Consider the following 14,721-nt stretch of genomic DNA (forward strand, 5'->3'; position numbering starts at 1 on the left):
TCCTTTTGACTCTTTAAGCCATGAGCAAGATGCAACAGCTGGGGGGTGGTTTTTTTAATTTAATTTGGTTGATCTTTGGGAAAGCATGAAGCAGTAATTTGGATCTTGGCTTTCACCGTGACCTCCTTGGTGACCCCTGCCCCTTCCCCTTCTAGTCCTCTTTCCAACTCTACCTCAAAAAGGGAGGGTACAGGGTGGACACCCAGGGGGTTCGACCTTGCTTTGGAGAATGTGGCAGAATACCCAAGCTGCCAAATTCCTGATGATCAGAGAGGTCTTGCAGAGGACCAATTTAAACTGGAAAGCACATAAGCTTCATTGGACTATTTCAAAGTTCATGCAGCTTTAGCGCTAATCCTCTTAACATATTAAGCCAAGTGACTCACATACCATGATGGCAGTGGTGTAAAGGCCTCTTGAATTGTATTTACATTTCTCTGCATGGTAGAATGCAAGTCAATGCAATCTCTTCTGAGATGCCTTCGTCACCCTCATGCCCTGCCGCAAGGTGGTAGAAATCATTTGAAGGCCAAAGTGCTTATACTAACATATTTGAAGATTTTACATAACACTGCTTTCCCAAACTCCTGCAACACTTGCAGTACATTGGCTTAGGGATTCTTCCCCCCCCCCCCCTTCTGCAAAGGATAACATCTTGGCTATAGACAAGGTAAGCATTTCCAGTATGAATGTTTTAATGAAGATGAAGTCCGCATGCAGCATGGTGTTTATTTTACTTTCTGATAAACCCATGCTCAGCGATAGTCTTATGACTGCTGCGACTTCTTGGAACAGTTTTTTAGCTGCCGCTTTGCCCAAAAGAAATTTCTTTCAACATTACCGTTCTTATGATAAACTAATTATGTAACGTGTGAAGAATCCAAGGTTGTGAAGGACTGAGCTAAAAATAAACCCCTAAGAAATTTTAACCTCTAAGTACCATGTGCAAGTTCATATATGACCATGCAAGTAAGCGACCTCTGAGGTTATCAGAATCTATTTCTGATTCCAAATGGGTCTATAGATGTTGTGGACACTACCAAAAAAACTCATCATTGATGGAATAAAAATACTTGTGAGTAAAGAGTCAGGAACTGGAAAAAGACAGACTTGAAATGCTAGAAGCAGCAGGAAAGAATGGGAGATGCCAAAGGGAATGGAGCATAGGCAGATTTAAAAGATTATGTCCCAGGGGTGCCTGGGTGGTTCTGTCGGTGAAGAGTTTGACTCTTGATTTTTGGGTCAGGTCATGATTTCAGGGTCATGAGATCGAGCCCCATGTGGGGCTCCACCCTGGACATGGAGCCTGCTTGAGATTCTCTCCCTCCCATCCCCCATCCCCCCTCCCCCTCCCCCCTCCTCCCACCCCTTGCTTGCACATGCTTTTGCTCTCTCTTAAAAACAAGTACATAAATAAAAATGATGCTTGTTTGTTAAAAAAAAAAAAAAATTCCAGGCTTGGCTCAGTTGCTAGCTGGCTGGACATTTTATAAGAGGAGGGCAATATAACTTGTCTAAGGTCATACAGCCATGGTCGTGTTGGCCATTCATTGAGGACTTATATGTTAGCCGACTATGTTAGGCACATTACGTGTATATATACACGTATATCCATGTTGTTGCAAATGGCAAGTTGTTTTTTTTATGGCTGAGTAGCAGTCCTTTCTATACACACCACGTCTTTATTGATTCATCCATCAATGAACACAGGTTGTTTCCACATCTTGGCTGTTGTAAATGTGGTAGTGAACATGAGGGTGTAGATATCTTTTCAAATTAGTGTTTTCATTTTCCTTGGGTAAGTACCCAGAAGTGGAATTGCTGGATCATATGGTAGCTTTATTTTCATTTCTGTTTTCCACAGTGGCTGCATCAATTTACATTCTCACCAGTAGTATACGAGGGTTCCCTTTTCCCCACATCCTTGCCAACACTTGTTTGTTCTTTTTGATTCTAAACGTTCTAACAGGTGTAAGATGGTATCTTATGGTTTTGATTTGCATTTCCCTGATGATGAGTGATGCTGAGCATCTTTTTATGTGTCTGTTGGCCATCTGGATGTCATCTTTGGAAAAATGTCTTTTAGAACCTCTGCCCATTTTTTAATTGGGGTTTTTTTTTCTGTTGTATAAAACGTTTATGTATTTTGGATAGTAGCCCCTTATTAGGTATATGATTTGTGAATATCTTCTATTTGGCAAGTTGCCTTTCCGTTTGGTTAAGGATTCCTTTCACTGTGCAGAACTCTTCAGTATGACGTAGTTCCCTTTTACTTTTTGCTCTCGCTGCCTTTTTTAGAGTCCGATCCAAAAAACTCTTACCAAGACGGATGTCAAGGAGCTTTTCACCTACGTGTGTTTTGTTTTTGTTTTTGGTGGCTTAAAATGACAAAATTTTTCCCAGTTCTAGAAGCCAAGCCTGAAATCCGTATCCCTGAGCTGAAATCAAGTTGTTACCAGGGCTATGTTCCCTACAGTGCTACAGGAGAGTGTGCCGCCTTGTCTCTTCCAGCTTCTGTGGCTGCCAGCATTCCATGGCCTGGGGCCACATCACTCTGATCTCTGCCTACGTGCTCACATGGCCATTTCCTCTTTGTGGGTCAACTATCACTCTGCCTCTCCTTTTATAAAGACATTTGTGATTACATTTGGGGCCCACCCAGGTGAGAATAAATCTCCTCATCTCAAGATCTTTACATGACTTACAAAATTCTCAAGCTAATCACATAGACTAAGCACACCCCCCCCCCATATGAGATAATGTTCACAGGTTCCAGGGATTATGATGTGAATATATTTGGGGGGGGCATTATTCAGCCTACTACACAAGTCATGAAATCCTAAGAGCTTTCAAGAGATTTTCTCACAAGGGTATTAGTACTAATTCTATTTATTTTTAAGTGATAAGGATTTTCAAAAAAAGACTGTTCTAATAGCAGTTGTATCATTTAGAAATTGTATTGTTACTTGCGACAGAGTGACCTAGAGTGACTACCCCTTTCAAAAAAAGTAACTTAAATAAGATAGAAATTTTTCTTCTGTGTAGGAGCATTTAGAAGTAGGCAGCCCAGGGCTAACTCGTATGTGCCTCTAAGAAATCAAGGACCTGGTATTTTTCCATCTTTATGCTGTGTCACTTGGATCCCATCCTCAGGGTTACTTCATATTTTAAGGTGGCGGCTGAACCTCCAGGCATTCCATCCAGATACCACGCATCAGAAAGGCATAACACCAGTTTACAGCCTAATGTCTGGAACATACTAGATGCACTGAGATGCAAAGTTGGAACATTTAGTTTTCTACCTGGGCAACATTAGCCAACTTATATTTTTAAGAAGGGGAGATCGATGTTGGACATCAATTAGCAGTCTTTACACAGTAGTAAACATTCTTAAAACTTTTTTGATCCATTTAAAAATTTCTGAAGAATAATTGATCTTCAACATTTTTTCAGGTGTACTATGTAGTGATTCAGTATATTATGAAATGGTCAATCTAGTTACCATCTGTCACCAGAGTTGTTAAATGATTATATTCCATATGCTCTACATCATATTCTCATGTTTTATTTTATAACTGGAAGATTATATCTCTTAACTGCCTTCCCCTATTTCATCCATCCCCCCACCTCCTCTGGTGACCATTGGAGTCTGTTTTGTTCACATATTTTTTAGATTTTGCATATAAGCAAAGTCCTGTGTTGTCCTTCTGACTTTTCTAACTTAGTCTAATACTCTCTAGGTCCATCCATGTTTTTGCACATGGCAAGATTTCATTCTAATGGCTAACATTCCACTATGTGTGTATATGTTTGAGTGTGTTTACACACACACACACACCTTTATCCATTCATTGATCAGTGGCTATTTAGATTGCTTCCGTATCTTGGCTATTTTAAGTAATGTTTTGATGAACATAGGGATACATGTCTCTTTGAATCAGCATGTTCATTTCCTTCAGATAAGTATCTAGAAGTGGAATAGCTGGATCACATGGTAGTTCTATTTTAATTTTTTGAGGAAACTCCATACTGTTTTCCATAGTAGCTGTACCAATTTATATTCCCATTAACAATGCACAGGGGTTCCCTTTTCTGCCACATCTTCACCAACTCTTTGTTATTTCTTGGCTTTCTGATAATAGCCATTCTGACAGGTGTAAGGTGTTACTGTGTAACTGGGAAGCTGCTGGCTTTAGCAGGGCAGCTGGACAGTACAGGAACTGTGTGTTCTGCCAGTGCTAGCAAGGTAGAGTAGGAACACAGAAGTGACACCACTACCTCTATCTAGAGAATCCCAATGGATTCCTGATCCTCTGGCAGATACTTTAAGATGAACAAATGGATCTCCTTCACCAATAGTGTAGGCACTTTTCAAACTGCTGCTTTTGTGCTGGGCCTTAAGTCAGCTTGCGGGTGCCTTAAAAGTAGGATCTCCATTGCCTACAGCCCTTTGGATCTCTTGGACATAGTCTTGTTCTTCAAAGCTATATGTTTTAGGGGTCTTGTGTCTCTAGCACAGGTCCCAAGGGTTATGTTGCCAACTATAGAACACCAGTCCCTCACTTCTGAGGGAGCTCTTGCTATGTGAGATCCTTCTTGATTGTGGCTCACCGTACTGGGGGTGAGGTTTTTGATAACACCGTATCTCTGCCTCTCCTACCCATCTCTGTGTGGCCCTTTCATTATTTCAAAGGAGCTGTTCAGCTAGTTTTCAGGTCTTTTTCAGAGGAAATTTTTCCATCTGTAGATTCAGTGTGTCCATGGGAGGAAGTGAGTAGAGATCTGTTGTGCCACCCTCTTGGACTGCCCTCCAAGCTCCATACATTTTTTAGAATCTTTAAAATCACCCAAAAATGTAAGGATGATTACATTATTTTTAAAGTTGTAAAAACCAGGCTTGGAGAATTATCTGCCCATTGTCACTCACACAGATTATAAATGGCAGATCTGAGATTCACAATCAGGTTTGTCTAATTTCAAAATCCCATTTTAATTATGCTGTGTTGCCCTCACACAGCTAGCAAAAACTCTGGTGGGTTTTGATAAACATGGAGAAACAGTTTCAACCATCTATTTTCCCTCTTCCCTTCAGGTATAATAAAAACTCTGTATGTCAGCCTAGAATAATGCTGGAGAAATAGAGAACGTGAGTCTTTATTCAGATTTGGAAGACAGCTATTGGTAGAAAGGAAGGAGCCCAGAAAATGAGGGGTGAAGTACTGGAGTATGTGCCATTATATTTTAAAAACCCACTTATTTTTTTTTTTTTACCCCAAATGACTTTTATTTTTTTAATTTTTTTTAACATTTTTTAAAATTTTGTTATGTTAATCGCCATACATTACATCATTAGTTTTTGATGTAGTGTTCCATGATTCATTAAAAACCCACTTATTTTTAGACCAGTTGGAAAGTAGAAACAAGTATAAATGAAAAGTCAATTATTATAAAATTTAATATCTTAAAGGAATGAAAGATTCCATGTGTAAATTGGAAACTCTCCCAACCTCAAATAGGCATCAAAAAGTGGTCGTCAAGGTACTTTGTGTTGGAAAATGAAAAGTAAAAATTATAAGGTTTAGAATGCAATTCCTTCTATGTGTGGTCATTGATGGCTTTTACTCATATTTTATAAGTTAGACTGAAGAGATTAATTGGTACATTATTAGCTAGAGCTAGGAGCACTGATCTAAATAGTCCATGAGATGGGAGGATCATCTTACCCACTTTAGAGATGATGCAATGAGAAGACCATTGGCCTTGAAATTAGATGACTTTCTGTCACAGTTCCACAATGTGACAGTGGGAGGGTACTTAGCCTCCCTGTGTCTTAGTTTTCATTTCCAAAATGAGGCTCATAATACCTGCCTCAAAGTTTAACATGAAGTGTGATAACATATGTAGAAGTATTCAGCAGTTAGGTCATGTTTCTGAGTTTCTACCCTATGCCACTTTCTTTACCATCCCATTAGGTCTCACATCCCTTGTTTCACAGTTGAATTCATTTTATCCTACAGAAGAGGTCAGTGGAAGCAGATGAGCCATTCACCATCTTTGTCATGATTTTTCAAATGTCTGTGGATGTACAGTGTCTACTTGAGCCCCAGACATGTCCTCCCCACTCCAAACCATCATATAGATTCTGATATGTCTTATTTTTACTTTTGAGTATTTTTGTCCTGAATTCTAACATATCACTGGTTTGGGGATATAAGCACTAAGAATATATTAAGAGATTTGACTATATAGTTGTAGATTCAAATCCCATATTCAGCATTTAAAATTTCTATGATTGGGAGAAACATATTTGTCCTTCTATGACTGTTTTTCTCATTTGTAAAATTAGGGTAACAATAGTGCCTAACTCATTTTTGTGAGTTAATAAAGTCCTTGGAAATAATATCCAGGAAGTATTAAGTATTAATTAGTGCTAGCTCTCATAATATCGTATTTAAGAATGAGAGCTTATCCGAAATAAGTCAATCAGAGAAAGACATGTATCATATGATCTCACTGATACGAGGAATTCTTAATCTCAGGAAACAAACAGGGTTGCTGGAGTGGTCGGGGGATGGGAGGGATGGGGTGGCTGGGTGATAGACATTGGGGAGGGTGTGGGCTATGGTGAGCGCTATGAATTGTGTAAGACTGTTGAATCACAGACCTGTACCTCTGAAACAAATAATACGTTATATGTTAAAAAAAAAAAAAAAAAAACAGGGAAAAATGAAGGGGGGGGAATTGGAGGGGGAGACGAATCATGAGAGACTATGGACTCTGAGAAACAAACCGAGGGTTCAAGAGGGGAGGGGCGTGGGGGATGGGTCAGCCTGGTGATGGGTATTAAAAAGGGCATGTATTGAATGGAGCACTGGGTGTTATACGCAAACAATGAATCATGGAACACTACATTAAAAACTGATGTAACTTATGGTGATTAACAAAATAAAATTTAAAAAAATGAGAGCTTATCACTTAGGATTGTCATAACTCTGAATATTCTGTGCATTTAACATGTTCTTTCAACTCTTCTCTATGCCTTTATTTGTATATGGATGTCTGTGGACCACATGTAGTTATTTTCATAGAAATAGGATGATCTAGTTGGAAATATGTGGTCTCAATTTTATTCAATGCTGCCAGATTGAACATCTCTTTGCTCTTTTGCTATCCCAGGTTAAACTGATGAAAAGCTTTTGGTCATACAGTTTGCCGGTTTTTCCATTTGGGATGTCTGCCTCTTGCTGGATTATAGGAATTCCTAACATATTCTAAGTCTGAATCCTTTGTCAGTTACAAACATTGAGAAGCAGCGTTGCATTGCCATTACTAGTACAATGTTATGTTAGACTGCCTTGGTTCAAACGTTGGCTCCCTGTTCACTAGCTTTGTGACCTTGCTCCAGTCCCTTCACCCCTCTGGGGTTCAGTTTCCTCATAAAATGGGATGATAACAGTTGCCTCCTTCATGGAGAACAATGAGGACTAAATGGCTCAATGCCTGCAAACCACTTAGAATGGAACCTGGCACAGTGTTGTCTTTTGGAAACCTTTGATATGCCTAATACAGTGATTTTCAGTTTTGTTTTTTTGACTGTTCTGAATTTTTTCCCTACTGTTATACTCAACTTCATTCTCCTTTATGAAATTTTGTATTCTTTGGGTTAGGAAACATGTCTTGGTAATTTTTCATTTCCAAGTTCTTAACAGCCTGGCCTATAGAGGGATTCATTAAATGTTTACAGAATGAATGCATGAATGGATGCTTTTGGTGTCCTACCAACTCTGTTGGTACTAAAGTCCCTTTTCATTTTCTTAAGATATAGTTATGTGACCCCTGAGGGGCAGGCTACTTTATTTTACTATGCCTGTGATGAAATCTGTAGGAGGGACTCCTTTTGGGGATTTATAATAACTTGGCTTCTGAGACATAGTATCTTATACACTTAAAGTTTCAACAGGACTAAATGCTTTCCACATATTACAACTGTCTGCAAAGGTAAAACACTTACTCCAGTCCCATCATGCGGGTCAGTTCTTGAAGCTTATATGTCCCTGTGGTATGTGAATGGAAGGATACCACTGATCTCTTGATAAAAATTCTATAAGTGGGCCCCAGGAGAACTGCCCAGGGCCCAGAATGAATTGTGGATGGACTTAGGATGAACCATCCCATCCCAACTTACAGGTGAGTTGTCTGGGTTACTTTTTTTGTAGCTTAAAAATCCTAGAAATATTCAGATTATCTCAAAAAGTGACCTTGAGTTTCAAGATCCTCTGAACTCATACAAGAAAGACGTTTCCAACCTTGGCAATTTCCCTTAACTTGCATTGAGCTTCAGTGTTGATAAAAATTAATAGAGTATCTCACAGAACAAAAAATAAATGATGAAAAGTATGTATTTACGTAATTTAGAAGGCCTGAGAAAACGCAAGGAGGAATGAAAACGAGTAGACACTGAGAAGTGACTTTGATAATTGTTTTTACAATACATTAAAATCTAGTAGGCCCTTTTTTCATAATTCATATACTAATTATTTGGCTAAAACTGTGAGGATAAATGGAAAATTAGGAACATAGGAACATAAATATTACCAAAGCAATAGAAAAGGTATATGGTAAAATACTTGCTGTTACTGTTAATGTGTAAATGAAATTGTGTGGCCACTAAATTAGTTCTCATATAGGATTATCACTAGTGAATTTTTATTCTACCTGACCTAGTAAGCAGAAGACTTTCAGTGGAGCTGAGCCATAGAGAACATGGATATAATACAAACTCAATATTTCCACTTTATCTAATCTATCAGTGTCTTTTGCTTTTTTGACTCTGTCTTCAACCAAGTTGCCTTAATGAGTTTTGCAATTTTTAGCGAATGGATGGGAATTAATACTTAGCAACTAAAAAAAAAAAAAAAAAGTACCTATATTGTTCCCCTCCTTCCCTGATTTCTTCTGGCTCTCCTAGGTAGATCACATTAATGTAGCCTGGATATTATACTTGGATTGAACAACAAAGTTGTGGGTTTCATTGTTTATTTCCAGCCGAGTCTTTCCTCTCCTGCTCTAAGCAGAATTGTGCACAGACTCAGAGCTTCTCTCATCCCTCAATTGTACAGGCCTTTTAAGGTTTGTTAGTAATAAAGACCAGACTGGCGATGCATGGACTTCCTCGGTCTTCTCCTTTCTCATTCATTCATTTATTCATTCATTCAGCAAACAGCAAGTAAGTGTCAAATATAGGACACTTATTCAGTGCTGGAAATGCAGAGATGAATAAAATGTGGTCTTGTCCTTAGCTAACTGAGGTCAATAAAACTGTTCGTCTGTTGTGAGTTAAAGTGTTTCAGGCGTGATGGGAGAAGGTCTGAGAGGCAACCTCACCTGTCCTTAGAGGGGAAGGAGGGGTAGAAAATTCTTACTGCCAGAGAAGGGAGTAAACTGAGCTTCCAAGAATGAATAGGGATTAGTCTTTGGAGAAGTGAACTAAGAGCATTCCAGGCCTTGGGGAGCTATGTGAACAATGACTCAGGTATTAAAACCCCGTGTCTGAAAACAAATCTCTCCGTACTTACAGGAGGAGGAGAGTAGAGATAAAGGAGACCAGGGGAGTTGGGAAAGGACCAGGATAGAGGGGACATTATCATGCTCAGTTGTCTGGGCTTAATTGTGAAGATAACAGGGAACCATCCAGGGTCGACACGTAAGAATGACCTAGGAGGTGTAGGGTTCCCTCAATTTAAAGAGAAAGGGACTGATGGCAAAACTGAAATGGGGATAAGGATAAAAGGAGGAGCTACTGATATTTGCAGGTTGGACTTGAGTGTCCAGGGTGGTATCTGATATATTGAGAGGGAGAAGATATTTGGGAGGAAAGATGAATTCCATTAGGGATGTTTTGAATTTCAGATACAAGTGCTACCTGTCTGTCATCTAGGTGACCTCCACATGTAGATACCATAAACCCAAATGTATCTGGACAATCAGATTGTACTGTGCTGGTTGTGGTTGTAGCTTCAGAGTAATAATGCTAGAACTCACATGTTCAGTTAGGAAGTGAAATTTATCTCAAAGCATCTCCTTTCACTCCCTTGATGCCTAGTAATCACTGTGTTCTTAATCACTGGTGTCCAGGTTTAACTTAAGTATGGGTAGATGGGAGGGTAAGTCTCTTAACTACACCTGGTTCAATAAGATAAGAACCATAACCGAGGTGGATGCCTTTAGCTTGAGGAAACCAACAGCCAATAGGACTGCCTTGAGATGCATTGCTTAGGATGGACCTGTCAACTCCCTAGCAGGGAACTAGTGACACATGACAAAAGGTGGGGGTGGGGCTTTCCATTTGTTACTGCCTCACAGGAGGACTACTTTTTAGTGTTAGTCAGGAAAACCCCTGACAGAAGTTGGGCCACTCTCCTGTAGTAATTTACAGCTCTTTATTACATCCTCCTAATTCCTACAAAGAGCACTGTCTGGTTGGGGTGGGGTGGGGGTATTGTCTGTTGAAATAGGTCTTTCTCCAGTGAAGATGCTCTGGGATGGTGAGGACACATGGCCTAGAGTGGGAAAGTGTGTATCCATGGGTTGAGTTTTAGGTCTAATCTACTCCCAAGTCCCCTCTTTTCAATGACCCACGGGTGTTAGAGCAACTCCCTGCCCCCACGGTATAGATTCCCTGAGGGGTGAGGGACCTCCTCCAGTAGATGCTCAGTCAACAGTAGTTCATGACAGGCCAGAGCCGTTAAGGTGATATCATGTCCTTGAGGGTGCATTCTGACCCTTCTTCCCTCCTCTCCCCTCTCTCCCTGCCTACAATGCCGGGTTGGTACAAGTTCTGGGAACCAGAACATCATCTACATTATCTTCCCTGATAACTCTGGGCAGAAGCCAGTTCATCGCTTATCTGTTCTTCTACCCTGTTATAGACTGTTGGTGTCTCCCCACCACCCCAAATTCATATAGTGAAATCCTTACCCCCACTATGATGGTATTTGGAGATGGTGCCTTGGGGAGGCAATTTGGGTTAGAGTAGGTCATGAGAGTGGTGCCCTCATGATATGATTAATGCCCTTATAAGAAGAAGAGACATGGGAACAACTTCTCTCTGCCATGTGCAGATATAAGGAGAAGGTGGCCATCTGCAAACTAGGAAGTTTAACCAACAGCCATTGGGTCTGATAGCACCCTAATCTTGGATTTCCAGCCTTCAGAACTATGAGAAATTAAGCATATGTTCTCAAGCTGTTCAGTCTGTGATATTAGAGAAGGCTGAACTAATACAACAATGGAAATGTTATTTCAGGAGAATTGTTTCTTTCTCTTTACAGAGACCCTTGGCCTGGGCCACCCCAGCACACTTGCCCATTTGCAGTGTTGCAGGGAATGTGTCAGAGGCCTTAGTCTTCTTCCTGCTAGAAAACCCCTGTGCTCCTTTTGCAAATGGACCAACCCATCCTTTGAGCATGTACATTAAAGTGGGCAGGAGTTTGTTAAACTGCACAAATAGAGCTAAAACTCTCCCAAAAGGGAGGCCCTGTTGCCTTCCCCAGGGCTAGCAGTGCTGCTTGTCCTTCATTTATATAACTAAGTGAAGCACTCCTGCAGTAGGGAAAATGTCTCTTCAGTGACTTCTCTTCCTCCTAGCATATGAACGGTTGATCTCACAAGGCATCTACTTAAGTCTGGGGCTTAGGAAGAAGTGGACAGAACATAGAGGTCTCGAGTAAGTACTGCCAGGGTAGGATTTTTACAGGGTTAGAAGTTCTGAAGTGACTAATATTTAGGGAACACCAACAGAAGGGGAAGGGGGAACAAGAGAAGAACGGGATGTGGAAAAGGATTGGCCAGAGGGAGGAAAAGTTGTGCAAAGAGCCAACATGGGAGAAGGTTTCAAGGAAGGAGTGGTCTAGGTAGAGCGTCAGACGTTCAGGAATTTAAGTGAGGCAAAGGCTGAAAAGTGTTTCCTTTTATATCTAGACTCAGAAGGCAAAATGGAGCCTTGGCAGTTGTGTTCATAGGAGGGCTCTGAATGCAGTGGGCTGAACTAAAGTTGTATGTGACAGCATGCCGTGTGTGTGTGTGTGTGTGTGTGTGAGTGAGAGAAACGTTTTGTGAGAGAATCCAGGCAAAAGAGCTTCTGAGATGCAGAGTAAAATGGAATCATGGTAGAGGTTAAAGCAGTGTAGTAGGAATTTGCGAATTACAGGGACCAAAATTACCCTTAGTTTAGGGAAGGTGAGGGGGAGTAGTTGCGGGGCCTGCCGCCTCCTTCCCTCAGTTCTGCCTTTGCCACAGCTAATCCTAATGTAGCTCAGTACAGGCCAGGAGGTGAGAAGTGCCTGGGGAGGGAGTAAAGGCATGATTTTAGGAAAGTTGCCTAAAGGAGGGGAAAGAAGACGTGATCCCAAATAATCTAGAAGGGACAGATGGGGGTTGCTGGAGAAGGATTAAAACAAGTTATAATGTAATTAATCAACACTTCAACACCTTAACTGACTGGATGTTTAAAAAAAGTTGGACGGACTAAGTTTACTTAGGCACCTCATAAGACATATTAAACAACCACGGTTTTGTTTTGTTTTGTTTTTTTATTATTTTTGGGAAAAGGAAAATGAGCCCATCTATATTTTATTTTTCTAAGCCATTTTTAAGTCTTTATGTTGCCAAAACAAGCAGTTAATTTAGTCAACCAGCCAGTCATTTCAGGAGGAAAACAAGGCCTTCAGAAGATTGTTTCAACATGCATGCCCCAAGCCCCAGCTGTTTGGCTGGACTTTGCACTTTTTTTGTAATATTGGCATTGAAAGACCTAGATCTTGTGGCCTGGAATGGAAATGAAAGAAAGGCTGTTAAAATGTGAATAGTAGTTGAGGATTATAGCAAAAAACTTAATCCTACAATATCTCCTCCTGATAGAGTGTTCCTATAAAGCTTTATATTTCATTGTATGATTTCCCATAAAATCATAGGGACAGACGAGAGGCAGGCATGAGCATTATTTACATTTCAGAAGTAGAAATGAGAGCCTCAAGAAATTAACATGTTTGGAGCAATTTCAGACAACACATCATGGACAGGACCATAAACAAAGCTTGTGCTTTTCAAAACCCCACTCTGGGCGCTATCTGTTATACCATGTGATTTCCATGTTGTAATGAAACAGTCTTCCTCTAGTGGCATGCACCCTGTGGGCTCTCAGTGCTTATTTGTTGAAGATGATGATAATCGCGATAATGATCATCATCTGGAATGAACAAATGGTAAGTAGCCAAAGGGAGCCACATGAGAGAGAAGTGTTTATGGAATTTTACTGTTAGTCATAATGGTGCAAATGTAAAAACACTGGAACACTGAAAGGAGGGAAATGTTGGAGAGCGGGCCTATCTTCATTTCAGTTTAGTTAAACTTTGATTTTTATGACACTGAAATAAATGGAGTGTTTTAAAATTAGTTCTTAACAAAATTAGTTCTTACCAAAAGAAGGACGTGATGACATTTTTGATAGAAAGCAACTGATAAAATTCCAAGTGGGGAATACCCATTAAAACCGAGCATCTAGTATAGCAACCAGCAGATGTGAAAACTCTTCACCCTGAGGTCACAAGGAAATGAATTAATGAACTCACAGGCAATTCTTTATCAGTCACATAAGGAAACTTCAGGCAGTACCAGAATGCCCATGGCAAGCAATTCACTTGGCATCTGACTAATGCGAGTGTCACCCCCTCAGATGTTGTAATGTTGGCCCGAAGACTTCAGCAGTGTTCTTTGCTACTACATCCACAAGATGATACACAGAAGGGCAGCTTTGGTTATGGGCTTTTTTGTCTATTACACATCATCTTTGTTTTCTACCATAGTTGACCTTTCTTCTTGCCCACTTTGGAACTAAAACCACTTGGGGCTGGAATTGGCTTTCTACTTTAAGGGTACCATAATCTGATCCAAATATAGCCCATTGCTGGCTAGAGCTTTCTATTAAATTCTACTTCCCCATAAAATGTTTAATTGGTTGTACAACTTTGGGCAAGTGACAAAGGTGCTGGGTCTAGCTTTCCTAGTTTATGAGTTAGGTTCTTTCCAGGTTTAAAATTACATGATTTCTTACCTGTTTCATCTAAGTAGTGAATTACTACATAAATTACTTTCATATAAAAGGTTACAATTGTACCAAAAAAATCAAGAGAGAAATGAACATAGTGACATTGTTGAGATCAAGGGTATTATAAGGGCATTTGCTGTGGGGCCTCAGCAAGGCAGGCAGAGGAAGGAGAAATAGAATGAGATGAAGGGTACTCCCAGAGCCGCTTGGTTGAGAGTATTACCGGGGGGAAGTCACCTGCATCCTTCCCATCTGGGAGTGGGCCCACCAGGCAGATTCTTGTTTTGGGTTGATATTTCTGAAAATATGTTCCACAGAACATGAATTGCAGGAATCTTTCATAGAAATTACATGGAAGGACTCTGTGATAGTATAAATTTAGGAGCATGCTGGGCTCCATAAAAACAGTCCTTCACTGGAAGGGTTTTCAGAGTTCTTGCTAGACTAATATGTGGTATCCAGACTAATTCCCAGCATCCAGTAGTTCTCAAAATCATCTGAATGTGAAACACTTTTTCTTTAAATGGAGATTCTCAAGGGTTCAATTTTCTTTTTTTTTTAAGATTTTATTTATTTGACAGACACAGCAATAGAGGGAACACAAACAGGGGGAGTGG

This window comes from Callorhinus ursinus, unplaced genomic scaffold (genome assembly GCF_003265705.2).
Source record: "Callorhinus ursinus isolate GAN/ISIS: 27379988/994484 unplaced genomic scaffold, GSC_fseal_2.0 scaffold11, whole genome shotgun sequence".
Lineage (NCBI taxonomy): Eukaryota > Metazoa > Chordata > Mammalia > Carnivora > Otariidae > Callorhinus > Callorhinus ursinus.